The sequence below is a fragment of the Ambystoma mexicanum genome, chromosome 4q (assembly GCF_040938575.1).
Source record: "Ambystoma mexicanum isolate Mex_15411 chromosome 4q, UKY_AmexF1_1, whole genome shotgun sequence".
Taxonomy (NCBI): Eukaryota; Metazoa; Chordata; class Amphibia; order Caudata; family Ambystomatidae; genus Ambystoma; species Ambystoma mexicanum.
This window is the reverse complement of record NC_090928.1, coordinates 335,566,157-335,585,771: the sequence shown is the minus strand read 5'-3', so window position 1 is coordinate 335,585,771 and position 19,615 is coordinate 335,566,157. Positions and strand designations below refer to the sequence as shown.

The following is a 19,615-nucleotide window of genomic DNA, read 5'->3' as shown; positions in this document are numbered from 1 at the left end:
AAAATGTCCTTAAAAATGGACACTGGTTGATGCTTGTTGGTGTGCTCCTCCTAGCTGCTTTGCTGGGCTTGTACCGTCCTTTAAGGCGGATGGCCCAAAGACAATGAAGCTTGCTTGCAGCGCCTAGCAGGGCATGCTGGGTGCTGGCTGGGCATCAGTTCTGGAGCTGCTGTAGGGTCCTCTTGATTCAGTATCTCCCTCTGTTCCCTGGGAGATGTTTATGGGAGGGATCTTGCTTCCCTCTTGGAAATCCTGGCTTTCCTTCACTAGCGGAAGCTGTAAGGCAGACTATACCTTCAGCCAGGGTCCAAAATGAGTCGTCCTTGTTACTTCTTGTGAATTTTTCAGATGATCTGCTCAGCTTTCTTTTAAAGCCAAATGTGCCCCAGTGATTGGTGCAGGCTATGCCTACCTTAATGAACCAATCCTGAGTCCCCACCAACAATCTTCTGTTATGTGTGAGGTCATAACCAAAGTGTTTTGCAACAGGAAAGGTAAAGGGGTGAAAACATGTACTACTAAATCCCACCCATCTTCCTGTCTGCTCTGGATCCAAGGGTATCTCTGGTAAATTGAGCTCTCCGTGGTCCTAAGCAAAGTGCAGGTCTCCCTTGAAGTTATGGCAAGAACAGACTTTCTGTCTCCATCAAATCACATACTTAAACCTTCCTGAATGGGGTCCTCCTGCGGGGATGAGCACTGTAAACAGTTGTCCCAGACATGACATTCACTGCCCTTCATACTGAGGGGCAGGAGCGGACTTCAAGTTGACATAGATGCATATTAAAAGGGTTTTAGGAACCCTGTTCTTTGTCAGTCCTGCAACCAGGCCTCCCACAGGCCTGCTTCCATTAACGCTCCTCAATATGCGCTGCCACCAGCAGGCGGACAAAGTTTAGGGCAGATCCATGGAGCCTTTGATATTCAATTAGGCTGGCCATGGCAAGAGGAAGGTGTTGCCATCCTCCTCTTTCTGCTTACATGTACTCCTGGCTGTCACATTCCAACTAACTGAACATGACAGGAGGACTGCGCCTGTAGGCTGTGTCCACCCAGAGTACATGTGACTGTGTTTGTTGTGCGGTAAGCATAGCAAAATGTGTGTGGATTAGCCCCACACTTTTTCCGAGGTTGATCTCCCATCATTCATTTTCTTAAATAAATATCTCAAAGCCCTGTCGGATGCACACCCGCCGTGGGGACGGTCGAATTCCTTGCACTGATGCTCGTGGGCAGGCGTGTAAATGTCCAGTTGCAAACGAGTAGCATAGCAGCAAGTCACTCAACACCTCATATTTCGACATACACACAATACACCATTTCTTACTCAACAAGATTCAATTACCACTCGCCATTGGCTAGTAGCGAGTGCAGATTTTGTGGCCTGCCTGTGGGGAACACAGACACTTCCATTTAAGGTTACAAGTTCTAGTTCCTCTGATTTGGCACTGACTGGTGGTATGGGCTTCAAAGGCGGAGCCAGCATGCTAGCAGCAGCTGCAGTACTGCAGTCTATACCTTCATTCTATTAAATGAAAAGCAAATGCCTGGGTTTACTCCGTAGCCGAGAAGTTGAATTTCCCAATGGCTTCCCTATGTGCTTCATTTGTGAGCTGATGCAAGACAATCGCGGAGCTGGTGCGGAAGTTGGGAAATTCCTCAATGTCTTGCCCCGCACCCCACTCGCACATCAGCTCGTTTCTATGCTAGTGCCCGACCTCGCCACTGAAAACCATGCACCAATTCAGACTCACAGGCAGGGGCACATCTGTAACATCTGGGTGGGGGAGAAAGCTCACTAGCAACATTTGCATCTTATTTGTGCAATAGTGGGTGGTAATCGAGTAGCAGGGTAGGTGGGCTTGAAAATCCATTAATTGGCCTCACGCCAACATTGACTCGCTCCTCTATTGGTGCCTAACCTGATGCCAAAACATTGTGCACCAATCCAGATCACAAGATAAGGTACCTTTACACCACCTAACTGAAAACCCAAACTTGATTTGTGATCCCCTCAGCAGGGCAGTATGACAACTGGACAAGGACATTGTCTGTTTCTCTCTTTGCTGGATTGTCCTCCACAGAAACCCCTCGCTGTTCATAAGATGGCAGCTTTGTGGCTGCTTCCTCATTCTCTACTACCCACATCTCGTACAGACCTACTCAATTATCATTGTTGATTTATATAACGCTTCATCTTCTAAGTCCTCAACTGGGGATCAAACCGACCAGTCTTCTTGCCATCCATTACTTTTCTACAAGACATTGCATCCAAGTGCATTATGTATTTAGAACAATTGATAATGAACCTAGTGTTTCTTCGACAACACTAGCACGCATTCACCCGCTCCCTGTGATGCCATCACAGTCTGTTTCAATTAGTGTACCACTTTGCAAATTGCACTCAAATTAAAACTAAATTTGCTCTCTGATCAGTCTGCATGGTTCTCGCCATTGACCTTAAATGCAGCTTTTGGGCTTAGCAATAAACAACCTCCAGGTTCCACCCTTTCCTTGGCATGTTTGTGCCACCCTGCACCCCCACCCCAGCCCCAATCTGCCAGGTTTAAGAATGCACCCTCTATGTATGGCAGTAAATGACCCTTTCCTTTTCCCTCTCTGCAGGAGTGGACTGGTCGGTAGAGAACTCTGGAGATTTCCTGGCAGGCCTCTGCACTCCGGGGCCTCTTTTGTGTGGTAGCCTATTACATGTTATCTTATTATAATAATTATTATTGGTTTTTTATAATGCACTTAATACCTAAGCGGTTTCAAAGCGCAGCACACGATTCGAACCTGTGTTGCTCTGCGTCATCTCACTTCCTAGAGTTGGGCTTGCTCGAAATTTGTAATATGAGGCCACTTTCAAAATTATTTCCAGAGTCTTTTAGCCCCCAGTCCACCCCTGTCACCCTGTCCTAATTTCCACTTGACGTCCTGGTGCAGGTCAGCTTCCCAAGTGTCATTCATTTGCACACATCAAAACCATTTTTTTCAAGTTTCGTTGTCATGGTTATGTGATTTAACCATATTTGCCAACATTTCTGTTTACGAGATGGCAGTCCGATCCTGTATTTTCTGTTGTTGTTGTTGTTGCTGCAGGTGCTGTGAGTTCTAATCCTTGCTTTATAATAAGGGGAAGTCCTGGAATGAAAGTTGGACACGTGAGCCTAGCACTTGTAATAGATCTCGGTGGGTGGATAGGGGTGTATGCACTTAAACACTTGTGTAGCGTATATTCAGTTCCTGCTGATCAAGAGAAATGCACTTACGGGTTACTACTGCAGAGCACAGCACGACAAGGGAGCTTGGAGGAAAATAGCAGGAGTTCCAAGGAAACCAATTCTGCAAGAAATGCATTGCCACCTTGCACCCAAACCCCTTATCAGTCAGCATTTACCTGTGGCATGGTTCTCAGTAACTGTTGAACTGGCTACTCTAGTGGAAAAGTAATTCAAATACCAATTTTCTAACTCTCCTGCGTAGACCTGTGAAAAGAGAAGCTGCCTCGGTTATCGCTTCATTTAATTTTTGAGGGCTTGGTTAGGGCATTCCCTCAAGGTCAGCATTGCTGCAACTCTATGCCCAGCTCCAAGAGGGTGGTGGGGGGGGTAGGGAGGGTGTTTTGAATAGGTGAGACGCTCAGACCATTGCCCTGTCTCGAAGGCCCCTGCATGCGTTTTCTCTGAACGGTCCGTTCCCAATCCAATATGGTCGTTTCCTGAAGCCATGGGACAGTGACCCCAGTCTTCCATGTCTGCCCGTGTACACCAGAAGCAGGACCTGGAACATGACTGGTCTGCACAAGTCCTCTAGTGCCACTGCATGGAGGAGGCCCGCATTCACAGCAGAGCACTCGTTGCACTGTGCTCCTCTGCTTTCTCTGAGTTACTTGGAGGACACCCGCGTCCAAGTAAAGCCCCATTCTAAATCACTTGATGTGATTGGTCTGTTGCGGCTCGTAAAATAGACGCCAACCTTTGTATAGATTGCGTAGCCATTACTGCCAGTGGCAGCCGTTACCAACTCAGAAATGCTAAACTGTTGGACTTTTGACAGACAGTTGGCCAAAGCTGCACAGTCCTATTCATGCCATTTCTGATGCGCTTATCTAAGGGATTTATTTGTGTGGTAGCACCGGCTTCCGATCGATGGGCAGGAAGGATGCCTCATACAGGCAAAGCCTAGATGAACACTAATGGACAGACACGACGAGCACAAACACAAACTTATGCGCACTCTATAGATCTGCATCACCTTTCCCTCCCTTCCTGCCGTGGGTTTCAGAGGGCACATCAACTGTTATTACCACAAATCACGCATAGGTAAACTTGGTTGTGCAGTTGGTCTGCCTGGATTGTGGCATTTTGAACCTGACGCTAGAAGAATGTTGGGGTGGTTTCGAAAGTTGACTGCTAAGCCGTTCTCAACGGGACCAGCAAAGGAGTGTGCAATACCCATTCTTCAAAAGGTCAATGTTCCGTGTGTAGGTTCTGGCTAACCTAGCTCGCGGGCAATGGAGTACAGTACAGTGTACTCATGAGTAGTACAAGTGATCATTGGCCAGGTGGGTGATGAATGGAGACCGGATGGTTGGTCCTCTGAGGATTAGAGCGCTAGCTGAGAAACTATCTGAACTGCAGTAGCGTTGGAGCTATCTGGATATCTGGGATGAGGTTGGACGGTTCACCTGCATTTTCAGCTTCCTGTCACCAGATATGGTGGTGTTTGGATGGATACTGCTTTGAATAGCATGCATGATGATTTGAACATGACCCAGTCTGGTATCAGCAGCCAATGTAGTTCCTGAATGTGGGGCTAGATGTAAAAGTGCCCCGATAGCTGTGATCACTCTCACCGTGCCACGTTAAACTGCTTTTAGTGATGAAAGGTCTGAGGTTGAACACATGACCGCAGCATGTGAGTGGACAGCACTTCTGATGTCAGCAGCAGTGGCAAAAAGGATTTTATCTTGCGTGGTACTTGATACCAGGCCCATTGGCCCTTATTTTTACTGTTGTGCTTTTTAGATGACTAGTTACAATAAGTGATGAGGCCCAGAGATTTAGTACTCTTGTGTGATCTTTTCAAAATTCATGCTGGATGAGCAATCATTATATAAGTGCTAGTTTGCTGAAGAGCACAAACTGTCGGTTGGATTGAGTTTTGATATGCGCTCGTCATCCATGATTGGATTAGCGCCAGACCATTTTTTTGCAGTTAAATGTCTTTGATAGATCTGACCTTCAAGTATAGCTGGGTTGTCGGTGTATTGGTGGGCAGAGATGTCTGGGTATGAGGGGAGAGGACTTAGAGGGTCTGTGTATAGGTGGAAAGTGATCAAATGGAGCCTTGCAGGACTCCGCCCCTAATTTGATTGCGCAGTGATCTGACACTACCCTTCGAAACCAATTGGTGGATGTCTAAAAGGTAAACTCATCTAGTACAAAGTCTACACAGCCAATCTGGGTGGCCAGAAAGGTAAACATTGCTCTGTGGTGGACTGTTGAATGCCTCAGAAAAGTTTAGCAGAACCGGGACACATGCACCCCATTTGTACACGATCTGGGCATGCTCACACACCTATTCAATGAAGCAGCTTTAGTTTTCCCCTCCAAAAAGAAGACTGGGCAGAGTATTTGGAGAGCAATCCTGTAAGGAAGCTAGCAAATGGCAGCATCACCTATTCTCATCACATTTGTTTTCTGATGAAAACAAGTTATCGCTTCGCTAATATCTGCTAGGCACTTCACGTAAACTGCAGATTTTCTTGAAATGCACCTGGAAATATCAGGGATTTTATTGAAATGTCTTGTGATACAGTTTCTCCAACCATACCCCCTAAAATCGATGAAAGTTAAGTTTGATTCAGTTGTTTGGCCGCCTTGCTATTATTTGTGAATCAATGGTCATGTATTGAAGGTAAATTAAGCATGGAATACCCCATGTATTGTACCTATTGCTGAAACCAATCATGGTAGCCATATTGCAAGGTAACAAGGCCTATGATGTTTGAGTTTGCAAGGGTGTCTGTCTCATTTCTTATCACAATAACAAAAGAGAATGAAGAGGTAAGTAAACATATAAAAAATATTTTTTTGTAAGTATTTTTTCAATGTCTCCATTGGCTGGCAAATATACTGGCCACTCTAGCTGATGCCTTTGTGGTCTTCACATTGCTCCAGATGTTTGACTAAAACTCCCATGATTTCTCACCATGGGCTGCTAGCTAGGGTACCGGAACCCCTGGCAGCGAAAAACTGAGCTTCCTCTATAAATTTAGTAACTGGCACGGGAACATCCCACTTTCTGGCACCCCACCTCAGTCCCTTTTTCTGCACGGACGGTGTCTGACGTGGCAGCTAGCCGCAGAAACTTTAACTGGCTCCCTGGGGTTTTGTTTTTCAATCATCTGTACCTCCCTTCTGTGACTCGCCTCACCCGGCGCATGTCGGCTGCAGGAGGATTCATGAGATGTGCGTCCTGCGACCGCTCGTTCCTGGCCTCAGGCGCCCCATTCCCGGCCTCGGACCCCCATGCACTCTGTCTTGAGTGCCTGGGGACCGACCACCACTGGGATACGAGCACCACTTGCATCGCTCTCGGTCACCGGGCACTGAAGTAATGGTTGTCGTGTTGGAGGGAGCTCTTCCACACTTCTCCTCCAGCTCACCTTAAAGACTTTGTCTCCAGGACCTCGTGTCAAGACAGGGTAATTCCTTTGTTTAGTACTGCTCCTTAGTGCAGAGACGCCTTCCCAGGGGTTCCTTCAGGTAAGGGTTCCTTGGATTCGGGTTCTGGCAGACCTGAGGCTGCCAAGGCTAACGGCTGCCAACCCATGGGGCCCGGGGGCTCTTCAGGGCTTTCTGGGGGCAGATCTGAGGCCATCAAGGTTACCGGCTCCCAAGCCGAGTGACTCGGGGGTCCTTCCAGATTGTCCTCGGATGGACAATCAAGTTTGCCCTCCTTTTCGACTCCAATGGGCAAATGATCATCATGTTCTCCCTTCAAGAGTTGTCCTTGGCACGATCCAGCATGACTTCCGCACAGCTGCCAAGGGTGCACAGCCTACCGGAGCTCTGTCCGAGGTCGTGAATCAGAGTGATTAGACTACTGGCCGGCCGAGGGCTCAGCGCCTACAAGAGGGATCTCGGTGGTCGACGTTGATATGATAGTTTATTTATAAATCACCTATACACAATGTGTTTCGAAGCGCTTCAAGGCAAAGGAGAGGCCAAGGGAAATTACAATGACATTCATACAGGCCATGAACAGTAAGGATGTGAAATTAACTATCGTACTCAGCCTGACAACATTTCAGATATTGCAAGTGCTAAGACATAGATGGGGAGAGGGAGAGTGGGAAGGAAATAGAAACAGACAGGCGACTACCGTACTAGGCCTGATGACATTTCAGCGTGTCCTAGGGTGCGGGGGGGGCAAGTAAAGGGAGGGTGGAGGAAACAGATAAGGTTGCTATGATACTAGGTCCAGGGACAATTCTGATAGGGTAAGTGCATAGAAGAAGTGATGGGAGGGGTTAGGAAAAGGGAGAGGATGAGAGAACAAAGTAAGCTGTCAAAAAAAGCGGAGAAGCAAGAGGGGAGAGCATATACAATTGCAGAAGTCCATAGTAACACAATGTTGCAAGCCTGGATACAAGATAAAGATGAGAACAGCATGATTCAGAGCCACCTTGAGAAAGGGTGATGCGCAGTGAATCAATGAAGTCCATAAAAGTCAAATCCAGCATTGGCCACAAGACGGTGATGGTGAAACCAGAATATCAGTACAGACTCCTGCAGAGGTAGGCTGGAGGGGGAGCAGGGTAGAAGAATCAAGCAAAACGGGCAACACCTCTGTGCGAGAAGGGGCGGTTACAAGGGAACGTCATGGGGACGGCCAGTGGGGACAGAGGGAGTAAACGCATGTTGGTGCTTGCTTACCTGCTGTCTGAGCACGGGTTCGGTCCCTGTATCCTCCTGGTCCAAACAGGAATTGCCCTTTTCTTTGTCTGCCCTTCGCTTCAGACGCCTGGGCGAGAGACTCCCTTGTTCTAAGAGTTAAGAGAAGGAAGGAAGAGGCAGGGCTAAGAAGGTGGGTGGTGCTTAGGCCAGGTGCCCTAGATCCACTTGCACCCGCTCTACATCTGCAAAGGAAAAGAGGCTGGAGGGCTCCTTAAGTAGGGAAAAAGCGCAGCAACCAGGAAGGCACCAGGTCTGTCTTTGGCTTCGATGTAAGTGGGGGTGGGGGGCTGCCAGCACTTATGTCCCAGGGTCTGGGCTCCCCTCTGTTAAAAAAAAAAAGGGGGGGTTGACGATGACGACCAGTACGATTAACCCTCGACATCTGTTTATGCCTTTCATGAACCCCCTTCAGGGCCTTGTGGCGTTCATGGGGGGTCAGCCTGCCTGAGGAAGCCCACTAGTAGCAGAGGTTTTGGGCAAACGCACCACAAGCTGTTCTAGCATTCCGCTCCAGAAAGACATACTCGGGTGGCGAGAAAGGTCTGAGAGACGCTCGGGGCCAACGCCCCGATGAACAAGAAGCTGGACAGCAGGTTCAGGCTGACGGATGAGGAGCCGGTCTTCCTCAGCATCACTCTTCAGTGATGGCCGCAGCCTTGTTCTATTCTAAACCATAGTCATCTTCCTCCTTGGGAACCTCCTCCAGTTGTCTGTCCAAAGAGTACAAGGTCCTTGAGTCTTTGAGCAAGGGATGCTACACTATTTTAGGGCTGAATTTGTGGCAGACCAATGCTAATGCCCTTTTAGCCACAGCTAACCCGAAGCTGTGGAGGGAGCACAGGGAGTTCTTGCCTGACCTCCCTCTGGGGAGACAAGCCTCCTTTGCGGCCTGTCTGGCAGATGCACTGGCTGTTGGCAGGACCTCATGGAGTCTTTGGTCTCCCATATCGACACAGCCAGCAGAGGGCTGTGCCTGGTGATCAAAATGAACAGGCGGCATGAATGCATGCCACTACATTTTCATGTCACGTGCAAGAGCGTATCCTAGATCTTCCCTTCGAGGGAGTGGACCTCCATCATTGGTCCACCAATAACAAGTTGACAAAGAAGACCTCCACGCAAACCAAGTCCTTGGCTATCCTGATTAAGCCAGGGCAGAAGTCTTGCCCTCAGGGCAGGGCCGACTTCAAACCCGGCGCTTTCACCAGCTTCAAGAGGTTTCGGGACTGCGGTACGCAGAGGCTTAACAGTTCGCCCAGTGACAACAGGAGGAAGAAGCAGAGGACTTTGTGCTTTTTTTTTCTGCTCCCCCTCCTCTTCTCCCTCCTCCGATGCCAAAAGCAGTGATGTCATGGTCTGGGAAAACAGCACCCCAGTAGAGGTCTGGCTGGCTCTATTCCAGGACAGCTGGAAGCATATTTTGAGTCCTTGAATCCTTTTTATAGTCTCCACAGGCTTCAGTCTTCCTCTTTGTTTTCCTCTACCATCCTCTCCTCCTCTACGTCAGATAGGCCCTAATACTTGAGATCCTTATTCTTCTGGAGATACAGGCGGTGGAACCAGTTTCCTTGTGAAACGGGGGCTCCGACGTCTACTCCACGATTTTTGCGGTACCCAAGAACAACCAGACTGACCTGAGGGTAGTCCTGGACCTGTCATTCCTCAACTTGTCTTTACCGCTCAAACAGTTCTATGTGAAAAGACCTTTTTTTAAAGGTCTCTAGAGAAAAAGACCCATTTACTTGACCTGTTTTCTTTTGATTGGAAAACCGGCATTGTAAAGGTCTTTTACTCTTGACCTTTAAAATGTGGTTTCCCTTTTTTTAACACATTCGGTGGGGTATCATCCCCCCACCCCCCTGAGCCCCTCATTGTTCCTCTCTGCCCCTTAATCGCCCAAACCAAAATATATATATACATACACCCACCACACACACACGCACCCATGAACCTGAATCCCCATACCAACCTCCTACATACACACGTCAACGCACCTACACACTTGTCTGTTCCCCTGGTCCTGCTCTTCTGGCTCCTGACGTGCCTGTCAATCTCTGCGCGCACTTGTGTGGGGCAAGGGCGTGACAGTTGGATTTAGAAAGCCTGTTCTGGGTGGTCATGGAGCGGTCTTTCGAAATCGGTCTTTAAGTGAAAAGATCTTTTCACTTAGGACCACTCAAATGCTTCAAGGCGATTATTCCCAAACACATAGTGGAATCTCTACGCTGGAGACTGGTTGTGTTCCCTAGACCTCAAGGATGCGTACCGTCATGTCCCCATTTACCAGCCGCATCGGAAGTTTCTTCGGTGCACGATTATGTTGTACCACTTCCAGTACAAGGTGCTAACCTTTGGCCTCGATTAGGCCGCTGTTGAGGACACTGATGAATATGGTGGTGGGGTCTCCTCTGCCTGGAGGACCATCACTTATACCCTTATCTAGATGACTGGCTAGTCAGGGCCAGCTCTCCCAAAGGCGCGGTGCACTCCTGCTAATGGCTGGCAGATCTTCCTCACCAGCTGGTCTTTTCCCTCAACTGTTGTAAGTCACAGCTGACTCCCGCCCAGGCAGCGCAGCGGGTGTTCCCCACGCCAGAGAGACTCATCTCCCTCGGCACGGCGGCACGGCACTTTTTGGATGACTCAATCACCTTGCATGGTGGTTCCAGCAACTTCGGGGACTGATGGCATCTTACGTGCTCACGGTTCAGCATGCCTGCCTCAAGATGAGGTGCTTCCAGCTCCACCTGGTGGCCAATTGGGACCAGGAGACAGGGTCTCGGTCAGACAGGATCCCAATCCCCAATGCACCTCATCCCGGATCTTCGCTGATGGACTGCAATGTGTCAGTGGGAGCTCCCTTGACCCGACCGGAGCCCACTCTGCTGGTGACGACGGATTCCTCCCTGTCGGGCTGCGGGGCTAATCTAGAGGGCTACTCCATTCATGGCTCATGGTGCAGGGAATGAGGCTCTCCTGCATATCAATCTGCTCGAGTTCATGGCGGTGGGCCTGGCACTTAAGGATTTCTGCCTCTCTTCAGCATGGGGGCACATGTGTCCCCCCAAGTCCTCCCCACTCCTGTGCATGGAGGCGGTGGCAATCTGGGAATGGGCCCTTATGGAAGGGATTCAAATTCCAGTAGTCCACCTCTTGGGGGACAGCAACACGGAAGCAGACCAGCTCAGCCGCTTGAGGTTCAGGGGTCTCTGGTGGATGCGTTCCAGCTCTGCTGGCGCAGCTGCAGGTGCTATGCGTTTCCTCTTCCACTGTTGCTACAGCAGACCCTACGCGAGTTCTGGACTTCGGTGGTCTGCAACCTCATCATGATTGCTCTGCACTGGCCGTCCAGGGCTTAGTTTTCGTACCTACTTCAGTTGTGCTGTCCGGGACCTGTCCATCTTCCGATCCCCAACAGGGGCTTCCTGACGCAGCAGGGTGGGGCAGTGGAGCCCCCGGACCTGGCCATGCTGGCCCTCACGGCCCAGTTCCTGACCAGCTGAGACTGCTGCATGCTCAATTTTCAGATGACAACTGGGACATCATACAGGAGGCCATCTACTCGATCCTAGTATAAAAGCAAGTAGACCAGATTTTGCCATTTGGCTCGTGACAAGGGGCTGGACCCCATCACCTGCGCCCTGGACAATGTGCTGGCCTTCTCCGCGCATTTTGCTCATTCTGGTGTCCAGGTGGATACCTGCTTGCACCTACTTGGCCACCATTAGGGCCTACAAGAATTCTCTGGAGCATCTTTTTTCAGCAGCCAACCTTGTGGTTAAAGCACATTTCAAGGAGTTATGCAGACTTTTTCTTCCAATACACGGGCATCATCTAGTCAAGGACCTCAATGTGGTTCTTGCTGCTTTGCAGCACAAGCCCTCTGAGCCGATCGCCTTGGCGAATATCGGTCTGGTGACACTAAAAGTTCTGTTGGTCGCGCTCACATCTGCGCACAGGGTCAGCGAGTTAAAGGCATGGTCATCGTGCAAACCCTTCACCACGTTTCATAACGACAAGGTCATCTTGTGCACTCATCCAAGTTTTCTACCCAAGGTGGTCTCTCCATTTCATTTGAACCAGCAAATCTGCCTGCCGTTGTTCTTCCCGAACCAACAGTCGGAGGCAGAAAGGGCTTTGCATTCCTTGAACCTCGAGAGTCCTGAAGTTCTATTCTTTCACAAAATCCTTCAGGAAGTCTGAGGCATTGTTCATCACTTTCGTGGCACGTCTCCCGGCACCGGGCTTCCAAAGCTTTCGTCACCCGTTGACTGTTTCAAACCATTTCAGAGGCGTACACGGCCATTGGGAAACAGGTTCCTAAGGGGATTCATGCCCATGCAGTCAGAGCTAAAGCCACTGCCGTCGTGTTTCATAGGCACGCTTCTTGGGATGTCATCAGCAAGGCGGCTACTTGGGCCACTCCATTGGCCTTCTGTAAACACTATTCATTAGATTACCAGCTCTAGGTGTGATGCAGAATTCAGTCAGGTGGTTCTGAAGAACCTTTTTTTTTTTTTAATTTCTTTTATTTTCCAATTAACAACATATATACATACAACATACTAACATACAAACATTCGAGTGGCATTTTGGCTTTTCGGCGGATTCTGCTATGGGGTCATCCTCCTGAAGTGTCCAATAACTTTGTCTTCCCTGCCTGTGGCTGCTTCCACTGGCTGCCACGGTATCCATGCAATGTTGTCTATTCTTCCATCCCTTGTGTCTCCTTGTCCTGGGCGCTCTGATATCCCCCAGCTTCCTGCGGATCCTCCTCGTCAGTTTCCTCATCTTCACTTCCAAATAGATTCTGCACTAGGGAGTTCCATGCTGCTATTTTTCCAGCCGTTTCCCCCTCCCCTCTCTGTACTGCTGTGATCCACACCGCAGTTTCTGCTAGTGTCCACTTTCGGAGGTCCGCCCACCATGCTTCTATGGTCGGGCCTTCTCTAGATTTCCAGGACATGGCTATCCTTCTTTTGGCTAATATGCATATCAAGTCTTTCATTTTTGCTAGATGCACTCTGTTCCTGCCTCCTCGTGGGAAGAGGCCCAGCAGGTACCATTCGGGGCGCTCCGTCTGTATCTGAAGGCCGCTCTTCGCTATTTTAGTCCTGATGCCTTCCCAGAACGTCTGTACCGCCGGGCATGTCCAAAACATGTGCACCATGTCTGCCTCCTCAGTCGAGCACCGTGGGCACCCGCTGGGGTCGCCTCCGCATATTGCGTTCATCCTCTTAGGTGTGAGGTACGCCCTGTGCGTCACGTACAACTGGGCCTGTTTGAACCTTGCGTTCCTGGACACTGTTTTTGGGTATCTCAGCACCCTGTTCCATTCATGATCACTGAGTGGTCTATGGAGTTCTTCTTCCCAGCTTTGTTTTATGTGCAGCTCTTGTTCTGTGTGGGGCCTCAGCATTTGCTCGTATAATCTGGAGGTCGTGTGTGTCCCCTCCGAAATGTCATACCACATATCAATGCACCTGCTGGTTCTTCTTGGACTTCCCAATCTGGCCATCTGTCTTTAATTCTAAGGATTAGTCTGTTATACAGGATGAATTGGCCCTCGTGTATATCGTATTCTTCCATCATCTCTTGGAAGTCTGCCCATCTCCCTTCTCTTCTCATATCTCCAATGTGCGCTACCCCCTTGGCTTCCCAATGTGTTCGGAACGCTGCCAGCAAACTCATGTCAGTACCCACCAGGCCCGCCAGGGGTATATGTGCTGAGTAGGGGTCCTTCGTCCCCTGCAGTTTCCATGCTCTCCTCCACAATCTCACTGCGAGATTAAGCATGTACGGTAAAGTCCTGAGCAGGGGTTTGTCCAGCCACAGTATTTCCCCTCAGGTAATGTGTTTTCAGTGCTGGCTGGAAGTTAGTTTTGTCCATTGTTTCATCCTCCCCTAGCCATTTGACCACAAATTGTAACTGCCCAGCCAGATAATACCTTTCAAAGTCCGGCAGTCGAATGCCTCCTCCCTCATAGTCTCTCTGTAGAGTCCTCACTGCAACCCTGTTTCTCCCCCCTGCCCATAGGTAGTTCCTTACTATTGTGTTTAGGTTTGTGAAGAAGGTCCTGGGAATGCTGTATGGGATGTTTGTGAAGAAGTATAACGGGCGTGGAAGTACTACCATTTTCAAGAGAGCGGCCCTGCCTATCATCCCCAGTGGAAGTGTTTTCCAGAAGGCCATGCATTTTCGTGTTGTGTCCAGAGCTGCTTGTGTATTATGTCGGCGAGAGTCTGCAATGTCGTGGTGGACCTCTATCCCCAGATATTTGAAGGATTGTGGCGCCCACGCTAGGCCCACATCTGGGAGTCCCTCAGGTGGGGCCCGTCTCAGATTCGCCAGGGGGAAGATCAGGGACTTCTCTTTATTTATTGCTATACCTGAGAGTCTGGTGTATGCTCCTATTGCTTCCAAGAGGCAGGGCAGGTTAGTGCGGGGGTTTTCTACGAACAATAACACATCGTCCGCGTATAGCGAAATTTGGTGGAGCACCCCGTCTACCTCTATCCCTGTGTCTCCGTATTCTGCTCTAAGGAAGACTGCCAGTGGTTCCAGGGCCAAAATGTATAACATTGCTGATAGTGAGCACCCTTGTTTCGTTCCTGTATAGATCCTCCATTCCTTTGAGATATATCTCCCTGTCTTAACTCTGGCTCTGGGCTCACTATACAGTAGACTGATCCATCTGAGGAACCCTTCTCCAATGCCGAAGTGGGCGAGGACCCTCACCATCCACTCCCAATTCACCGAATCGAATGCTTTGACTGCGTCAAGAGACGCTATCGCACATTCTCCCCGTTCCTGGCTCGTTCTGTCTATCACGTGGTGTACTCTACGGAGGTTCCACGCTGTGTTTCGCCCAGGGACGTAACCTGTTTGATCAGGATGTATCAATGTTGGGGATCATCTGCTTCAGACGGTTAGCTAAAACCGCCGTTAGTATCTTAACGTCCTGGTTTATAAGGGAAATTGGCCTGTATGACGTGCACCTTGTGGGCAGTTTCCCTGGCTTAAGGATCGGGGCGATGATTGACTCCGACATGCTAGCCGGTAGTCGTGCACTTTCATATGCATCTTGATATGTCTCCAATAACCTTGGGGTGATAGTGTCTTTGAACTTTTTATAGAACTCTCCTGGGAGTCCGTCCGGGCCCGGGGACTTGCCTGTGGGGAGTTCTGCTATTATACCCTCTATCTCTTCCTCTTTGAGTGGGGCATCAAGCATTTGTGCCTGCTCCTCTGTTAACTTTCGCAAGCTTATTTCTGCTAATGCATTGGTTATGTCCTCAGGGTCTACCTCCGGTTTGGGGGCGTATAATTCCTCGTAGAACTCCGCAAATAAATGATTAATGTGCTCTTGGCCCCTCACCTCCCCCCCTGTCTCGTCTTCTAACACTGTAATGGGTTTCCTCTTATTTTCTTGCCTAGTGAGCCAGGCCAGGAGCCTACTGGGTTTGTCCCCTTCCACATGTAACCTTTGTAAATACCTCCCATAATTGAACCGTCCCAGCTTCTCCCAGAGTTCTATGCACCCCGTTCTCAGCTCCATCAGTTCCCCCGGCTCCACCCCCGCTGCTTGCTCCCTCTGTTCTTCTATTTCTAGCTGCTTCTCTAGGTCTTTGAGTTTTGCTATGGCCGCTCCCTTTAAACCGCCCATTTTGCCGATCGCTGCCCCCCTTAGTACCACCTTGAACGCATCCCAGATCGCGGCGTTACTCTCCACACTTCCTGTGTTGTGTTCAAAGTAATCCTCTATTACCCCCTGTAGGTGTTCTTGGAATTCTCCCTCGTCCAGAGCTTCTGCCCGGAGTCGCCACGTTGGTATTGGGGCTCTCCCCTGTGTGTGTGCCCATGATGTCAGTATTGGAGCGTGGTCTGAAAGCATTCGGGCCTTAATGCTAATACCTGTGAATTCGTGTAGTGATTCAGTGCCCGTGATTATGTAATCTATCCGTGTAAATGTTCCGTGGGGTGCGCTGTAGTGTTTGTACCCTCTTCTCGCCCCATGTACCTGTCTCCAGACGTCCGCCTGCTTCAGGTGATCCAGCGCCCTCTGTAGTTCCTTGGCAGGTGGCGCTGGCCTCCTAAGTTCATCATCCGATCGGTCTAGGAGCGGGTTCAGGGCGCAGTTGAAATCCCCTGCCCAGATGAACGTTGTGTCTCTGTACTGGGCTAGTTTAGGTGTTAGTTTCCTGAAGTACTCTCTCGTGTCATGATTTGGAGCATAGGTGTTAACTAGGCACACTTCACTGTTCTCTAGCATTCCATGCACTATCACCGTTCTTCCTTCTTGGTCGATCTCCTTTTTAATGAGTTGGAATGGAACTCCTGGGGCGATCGAAATCAGTACCCCCCTTGCATAGTTGGAATATGTGGCACTATATTCTTGCCCCCCCATTTTTTGTCGATCTTGGACTGCTTCTCTCTTGTCAGGTGCGTTTCTTGGAGCATTGATATCTTGACCTTCATTTTGTTCAGCCAGGTGTAGACTCAGTCTCTTAACGTACGCGTTAAGGCCTCTCACGTTCCATGTTGCTATTGTTAGCTCATCCCGGATCATGGGTGTTTGCAGTCCTGGCCTCATCGTCCCATGGCCCTATTTGCTTGCTCGTTACCCTGCTTCCGTGTTCACTGCTGCTGACCGGGGTCCCCCGGGTGGGGCTCGCTCTCTTCTCCTCTTGTGGGCCCTGTCTCCTGGATCTTTGTTGTGGTTCGCTCCAGTCCCTATGTGCAGGTATTTCCCCATCATAGTCTTTGATCGTTCCTCCAACGCCAATGCCATCTTCCAATTCTTCTTGTCTATCAATAACTTGAACTGTAACTAAAAAACTAACGCCCAGCCACCCTCCCCCTGCTCGGGCCTCGCCGCTTCTCTTGCCTTGCTCCTCTGGATGAGGCCGGCTTGCTGCAGCGTGATGCCTTAGAACTGGCATCTGAACTTTCTGTCGCACTTCTTGGGGGTGCGTCCTGCTCGGCTGGTGCGGTTTGTTAGGGTTGGTTGCTCCCTTCCTATTTATTTTCCTGTTCCTGACTTCTCATTCGTTGATACTCGGCTTCCTTGGTTCTAACTATCTGCGGATCTCTCGCCCGGGCTGGGCTCTGCCTCTGTTAGCATTTCGCTGCTCCAGTTGGGGGATTCCTTGGGCGTCCATCCACGTATTTGCCTCTTCCGTGGACTCGAAGAAGTGTGTCTTCCCCTTGTGTATCACCTTCAATTTGGCCGGAAACAAAAGCATGTATCGTATCTCTGCTTTCCTGAGGCGTTCCTTTGTGGGGCCAAACTGCGCCCTTTGTTTTTGGACCGTAATTGTGTAGTCCGGATATGTGGTGATCTTGGATGCATTTCTGATAATCTCCCCTCCTCCTCTCGAACGCCAGTATCTTTTCTCTGTCCTTAAAGTTCATAATTTTGGCGATCATGGCTCTTGGAGGGGCACCCGGCTTGGGTCTTCGCATCAGTGCTCTGTGTGCCCGTTCCACCACAAAGCCTTGGGACAGAGTTCCAGCTCCAATCTCCTGTAGGAGCATGTTCTCGATATATTCCGTGGGGTCGTTCCCTTCCTCTCCTTCCGGAACCCCGTTTATGCGGATGTTATTCCTCCTTGCCCTACCTTCTGCATCTTCTGCCCTCCTTTCCAGGATCTTGACTCTCTGGAGCACATCCGTCAATTGGGTCCTCATGGTGGCGGAGTCCGCTGTGCTCTGCTGTACCTACTGCTCCACTGTTGTCACTCTATCCGCCAGGTTTCTCGCGTCCTGGCGAAGGAGGCCTATGTCCACCATGACTGTCCGGTCCCAGTTAGATGGGGGCCGCCGGCAGCCGGTTCCTCTTGGCTTGCTACGTACCCCCTATTCTCCTCCTGCCCCTCTTCCCCCGGTTTCCGGGCTCGGGTTCTGCCCGTTGTGCTAGGGTGGTCTGCATGCACCCTTTGTGTCTCTGCCAGGGGTACCCTGTGTTGTCAGGTGCTTCCGCACGCCCCCCCCGGGTGCCGTGCGGGCCTGCTAGCTGCTGGGTCTCTCCTGGATCCCCCGCTCTCGATCTTCCGGGGCTGGAGGTGACGCTGTCCTCGGCACGGGTCCTCCTCGGCTTACGGAGCTTGTTGCGCTCTCTCTCGGCGCCGCCTTCTTGCAACCACGTCCCGTCGCCGCCGCTCTCCTCTCCCCAGACGCTCACTGTTGCCGTTCCACGGGGCCCCGGCACCCGCTACCTGGGGGTTTATCCGGCTCTCCTCAGCCGCCCTGCCGCGGCCCCTCTTCCTTCCTTCCCGGGTTCGCAGCGCCGACCGGCAGCCTCTCGTAGTCTCCCGCTCTGGGTTTCTGGGCCGTTGGTTGTGTGTCAGCGGGCCACCATCTTGCTTTCGGTGCACTGCTTGTTTGCTACCCTTTTTCCCCTCGTTCCCCGGTCCGGTCCTCTACAGGGCTTGGATCGGATGGTCGGTAGATCTTCCTGCGCCCGTCGGTAAACTTTCCGGCTGAGTAAGTCAGTTTTAAAAGCGGATTAAATCAGGATCATTCGGGAGCTCCCCTTTCGTGCTCCTCACCGCATGGCCGCTTAGCCACGCCCCCTGGTTCTGAAGAACCTTTATGCTTCATCCTAGATATGAGGCACGTTGTCACAGCTCCACCCTATGGTCATGTTCAGTGGAATCACCCGCTATGATGGAGGAAAGGGGAAGGGACAAGTGAGTAATTCAAGTTACTTACTGTAGTGACTAGAGTACTCCTAGTCCATATTCCCCTTTCCTCCATACTCCCCACCCACCTTCCCCCGTTTGCATGTCAGGGGCTAATATATCCAGAGTAGCCAAATATGTAAGCACCCGATGTTTTTAAAGGGGACCGAGGTGAGGCGCTGCAGGATGGGACATCGGGGAGGGGGGGCGGGATTGGGAGGGGAGTGTGTTCCCATGCGCTATACTAAATTTAAAGGGGAAGGTCAGTTTTTCGCTGCCAAAGCTTCCGGTACCATTCCCATGTTGGTGAACACCCAACCGTTTCGAGGAAAGGGGACTGAGTACTCTAGTCACTAACTTCAATTTCTTGGTTTATATACAATTTATGATGATTATCTCGAATTGTGTTCGTTCAAGCGGTATGGGCCTCACCTAAAGGTGTGGGCTATAAACGAGGGGAGGGGAGGGGAGAAGAGGAAAACTGGAATACCCTTGTCCTTAACCCATAGCTGCTTGTGCACTGAGAAGTTGACCTTGCCCACCTCTGTTGGACAACTCACAAAGATTCATCTTGTGTTTGCATGCACTGGTAGCCTGAAAAGCGCTGGACAAGATTTTTACTCTGGGGCAATTAGCATTGCAATACATAGTTGTATGTCTGGGGATTTTTATTGTCATGGTAACCTATAAAACCATTGTGGGAAGTGTAGTCCAACATTCATGTATCTGCAGATTTAGACTTCAATCTTTGCTTCGATTGGCACTATGCACAGCATTATTTGTTGCTATCAGACATTTTGACTTACAATAGGATACAGCAATCTAGCATTCTAATATTTCTGCTGTATAAATATGAAGCTATAGTAGTGAGTCATTCTGATTTATTGATGTTACATAATTGACAGCTGCAGAGTTTTCATACCAGTAGAGGATTGTGCTGCCCCACAACGAGATGCTGTGTGCAT

At 50.1% G+C, this 19,615-nt stretch overlaps 1 protein-coding gene across 4 annotated transcripts in view; it reads left to right on the top strand.

Moving 5' to 3' along the window:
• CRIM1 (cysteine rich transmembrane BMP regulator 1) overlaps positions 1–19,615 on the top strand; it is a 1,425,558-nt gene that overhangs the window by 951,578 nt on the left and 454,365 nt on the right. The window lies entirely within an intron of this gene.